General features: G+C 34.1%; 1 non-coding gene across 1 annotated transcript; it reads left to right on the top strand.

Annotated features, from left to right (window-relative positions):
* The first annotated feature begins 2,681 nt into the window (after positions 1-2,681).
* LOC111732219 lies at positions 2,682-2,800 on the top strand. Its single transcript, XR_002777462.1, has one exon. It is a non-coding gene; the product is annotated as a 5S ribosomal RNA (ribosomal RNA).
* Positions 2,801-5,318: the final 2,518 nt, after the last annotated feature.

Consider the following 5,318-nt stretch of genomic DNA (forward strand, 5'->3'; position numbering starts at 1 on the left):
TCTCCAGAGGAGGGGATCCTCAGTAGTCGACATGTACATGTTTTAGTATCTTCCTTCCCTATGGTAGCAATATGCTCTTGTTCTAGTGTATGGTGAAGGGATGTGAGGGAGATTCATTGACTGGTTTGAATATTTTAACATAATCTTTTGATAAACAGAGAACTAGAATATGTTTGTATGAATTCTGCATTTGGCAGAAATAGCTCAGACACCGGGATTTATTATTACGTATTTATATAGCCATTTTATTCAAGGACTATGCCTTCTTTGTCTTTGTATAGAGTTACTAATAATCTTGATTCATTAATCTGAATCACACACTCTCTTTATTCTGTATATTTTTGTGTTTAACATTGATGACATTAGTCATCTTGTAAAAATATACATTACTTCTGTATAATTGCCTCCTATCTCTAAGCATGTCTAAAATTTCATGTTCTTTTGTATTTGATAGAGTAAAATTTATTAGTGAAAATAAAAAAAAAAAAAAAAAAAAAAAAAAAAGCTCCTAACCGAAGAAAACCTTGGGTAAAAGAAAAGCCCGGGTTTGAAAACCAAAAACCAAAATTTTTTAAATTCTTTTAGTAATGGGAGCATATATAGGTCTGTAAGAAGAAATGTCTATTAATGTAGCAGAACAATAATTGTAATATTAAAAAGGTGGTAGGTGATATTGTACAGAAATTGTACCACATATGTTACAATATAGTAACTGGTTTTCTATTTTTCAAGAGTAATCTGGTAATATATATTAAGTATTTTTTATGTGTTAAGGATTTTAAAATATTCAGACAATTTTTCAAGTCAATTCCCCTCTAAGTAAAAAATAAAATAAATAAAACAAAGTAAAAAGTAAAAAATGTTTATCACTTGGTTTCAGAAAAAGAATTGAGAACATATATTTAAAATTTCTCATAAAAGTACTCAGAATAAAGATTTTTTTAAAGATTCAGAAATACTTAAAGGAACTACCCTTAGAGAAAATAAAATTACATTTAAAAGTTAATTTATAAAAGTATGTTCACAATAGTGCTACTAAAGATAATGAAAATTCCCCTGAAGAGCAAATAAACTTGTCATATAAATATGCTGAAATACCATTCATGACAAGTTTGGGAGACATGAATTTACATGAAACAATGTTAAATGACTAAAATAGAACACAAAATAATATGAACATGTATGAGAGCTATATAAATATATACCTAAACATCCAATAAAATGTGAGGTAAACTAGTTTAATGTTTATTAAGTCTTTTCCTCCCTCTAAATTTAGTTTCATAAAATGTGAAGAACATCTCCTGCCTGCGTAATTTTCAACCACAGCTTCCTTTTAGTACTTGAAGCATCAGATGGTTAAGATGGAGATGGATTTTAAGTCTTTGTCCCTTGTTGTCAACCCCTGAGGGAATTGAGTTATTGAAACTGAAATCGTGTTTGCTGTTCATTACCAGGACAAGAAATTTCATCTGCTTTTAGTTTTTTCTATTTCCTTTGCTGAGGTAAAAATAACTAATAGTAATAGTATAAACAAAAAAAGTCACCATTTCTATTTGGGAAAAAAATTGCATGATTTTGTAATATATCATCAAAAGAGAGTTCCATAGATAATAAATGCCAAGTCAACAAAACACATTAACCAACATAAAATCCTGAAACTATCATGTTTTTTTCTCCCTTGCCTTTGTTCTTAATCTTTAGCTCTAATTTTAATTTTTTCCTTGATATACATAAACTACAATTTAAAATACTTAACGTAAAAAGTTTTCCTTCTTTACTCCCAACCCTTACCTCCCCAACAGTGTTTAGGGCATATTCCTCTAAATTTGTTTTTTACATATGCTTAATTAAAAAAAAGTAAAAACAAATGAGTAAAACAAAGTAAAAATAAAACAAAGTAAAAAGTAAAAAATATTTATCACTTGGTTTCAGAAACATATGTATGTATTTATGCATTTATGCAATTTACGTATTGATTTGAAAGTTATTTTTCAATTACTCTGTATTGTACCTTTTATAGTGGTACATAGAGATCTACATTTTAATGACTGCATTATGTCAATTGACTGCATATGTCAATGCTGTCTGAGAGAAACATAATGTGAGGTTTAAATATGAGCCACATATTCGATATTATATATTCTAGTAGCCACATTAAAAAGGTAAAAAGTGATAGGCAAAATTAATTTTAATAATATATTTAGCCCAATAATCCAAAATGTTATCTTTTCAACATACATTCAATATAAAAATTATTAATGAGACACTTTACTTTTTTTAATATAAATTTTCAAATTCCAGTGTGTGTACTCAAATCAGATTAGCCACATGTCAAGTGCTCAATAGCCACACGTAGCTAGTGGCTACTGTATTGAATAATGCAGTAAGAGATGTATCATGAAACTAATTGGTCTTCTATTGATGAACATTCCAAAGTTTACTAATAGAAATAATGAAATAAAGAACATCCTTTTGAATATATTTTTGAGTATTCGTAGAATTGTTTCTACAGAATGAATTCGTAGCATTGAAAAATGCTGGTTCAGAGGGACAGAACACATCAAATTTTAATAGAGTAGACTCCAAAAAGACTGTATTGATTTACATTCCCATCGACAGGGTATGAGAGTGTTCATTTCCTCACAAACTCACCAATGTTGGATATTATAATTATTTCTTGAGTCTACAGCCATGCTACCCTGAATAAGCCCGATCCTGTCTGATCTCGGAAACTAAGCAGGGCCAGGCCTGGTTAGTACTTGGATGGGAGACCACCTAGGAAGACCAGGTGCTGTAGGCATAAAAAATAAAATGATAATAATAGTTATTATTATTATTTGCCAGTCTGCTTGGTGAAAATATTATTGTTTGGTAAGCAATGAGACTGAAAATAGAATTTCTTCCTCTGTAAATTGCCTGCTGAGCTTGAATCTTTCTCATAACTGAATAAACTGTCTTCATTTTCTGGGTTAATGGAGGTAAGACCAATCCTTCATTCTGTGAGTCTAGATTCTGGAGACTTCCCTCCTCTTACACAGTGGGGTACCTCACAACTTGCATCTGGGAACCTGTGGAAAAGCCCGTTCTGCAGCTTGGTGGAGGGAACGAGGCGGCCCTCATACTGCTGGTGTCTTATACAGAAGTTGACGTTGTTTGGCCCAGATGCTGCCAACCCCAATTCTCCATTTTTGTAAAGGTTAACCAGAATACACCAGGTAGCTTTTTTTTTTTTATGCCATTAGCGTATAAGAAGCCTGCTTATTATAAAGAAAGAAAGTCTGGAACCAAAAGTAGCTTTATTGGGATTCAATGTAAATGAGAAGAACTTAATTACTACAAAGTCAATTCCTTTTGATTACTTCTCACAGAACTTTAATTCTCAAGTGTGAATTAAGAATAATTTGAGTAAAATGAATCAGTGCAGATATAGACAAGAAATAAGGGGGAATTGAAGACTGAATCTAGGGAGGAAATGCCTCCTCAGGTGAAAAAGGAAAACGAGGAGGAATTAGAGAAGGAGGGGCAGGTGCAAGGTGCTGTTTGCTAATAGGTATGATTAGTCCTCCGTGGACTTGCTCCCACCTTTTCCAGAGAGTCATTTTCTCAACTGAGTTTCATCTGTAACTCTGACATTCTCCTCTTCTAACTATACAGCAAACTGAAATTGGGCTTAGAAATGGATAGGTTGATAGTTTTTCCTTTAGGTCGTTTATTTTAGGCCCCGTAAATCCTACTGTCAACGTGGGTGACACCTGCCGCCCCTGGGACAAAGTCGCCCATGTGGCAAGATGCAGCCTGTCCAAGCTTCTTTTTAGCAGACTGAGAGCTGAGCCTCCGTGGCTTTTCACAAATAACTGGTAAATGGGACAAAGAGATACTTTCCTTGGATTTTTATGAAGAAAATATAAAGGATGAAAAACGTGTTGTGAATAAGACTGCTCTGGGTGGAAGGCAGCATGAAGAAAACCTGTCTAAATTAAATTCATGACTTTAATGAACCCAACTATCATTTACGATTAAAGGATCTATGTTTCAGCTTTTAGGAGAATTGATATCCCCTCCCCCATTCTTTGGACTTATTTACTTTGGTGGCCTTGTGACCAACAAACATTTTTAAAATTCTAAGTAGCTACAGTAAATAAATAGATATACAAAATTCCCAGATCCTTTGAGAACAGATTAACTGAAGGGTAAAATAGTTTCTACTTTTTTATTTCAATTTATTATGGTTTCAGGTTGGCATTTCAATTCTTCTGGTATTTCATTGGGTCACCTGTGTTTTCAATATTTCCCTATGAATTTTACACCAAGTACTGCCTATTTACTTCCGGACAGCATATAACAAATCACTACATGGAAACATGAAAATATCTGGGAGATACACAATGGATTGACTCAGAATAAATAAATTTACAAAATCATTTTAAGACTGCCTCTGTCATGACTCATGGATCAGGGTGGAGATATAGTTAAGGTTTGTGAGTTGCTCAGTCACATAAGTAGGGATAAATAAATTACCCAAGCTATTGAATGGTCGGTCCACTTTTGCTACAACTGTTTTCAATTGTTGGGTTCAAGTGTTTTCTTTTCTATTAAGGAGCATTAGCAGCCACTGATAATGAAAGCCAGGGCCCACCAGAAATAGACCAGAGGAAGTTTCCTGACTGACTTGCATAGCAGCCATTCATCAGCACTGCGGATATATGAAGTGTGGCTGCAGAGTAATGTGCGTGATTAGGCTTCTCCACACAGCAGACCTCTTACATGTAAGTGAGTGTTATCCCTTCACACAGGTCCTCAGAGAACCTATGTACTCATTCCATTGATGTGATTGGTCTGGAAACACTTTTGGATTTTCCCATAGGAAAAAATTTTTTTGAACATCCTTAATGGCGACAAAATTTGTCCTTTGGTGAATGTGATTTAGAGAGACTGCATTTCTTCTATTGTTGATTCTGTTTCTGAAGGCCTTTAAGGAGAAGTAGTTTCAAAAATGTCTTGGGAAATTGTCACATTTTCCCCATTTTGGTAACTGGACCCATATTTACCTCAGGTGTCTACTTCTCCTCCAACAGGTCTAAATTGTTTAGGTGGGCTGACTTGACAACCAGTTCCAGCGGGAGAGACATACGACTCTGGCCTGGCACAGTGATTGATTCAAATAAAACACCACTATGGCACTCGGTTCTAGAATTTGGATTTGAACTGTTGGGAAGAGAATTTCTTATCCTGCTATGATGTAAGCATAAAACTGCTGGCCACTGTCTTATTACTCCAGGGGAGAGCCTGACTAAAAATGGGTCCAATGCAAAAGAAAG

This window comes from Pteropus vampyrus, unplaced genomic scaffold, assembly GCF_000151845.1.
Source record: "Pteropus vampyrus isolate Shadow unplaced genomic scaffold, Pvam_2.0 Scaffold11, whole genome shotgun sequence".
NCBI classification, from domain to species: domain Eukaryota; kingdom Metazoa; phylum Chordata; class Mammalia; order Chiroptera; family Pteropodidae; genus Pteropus; species Pteropus vampyrus.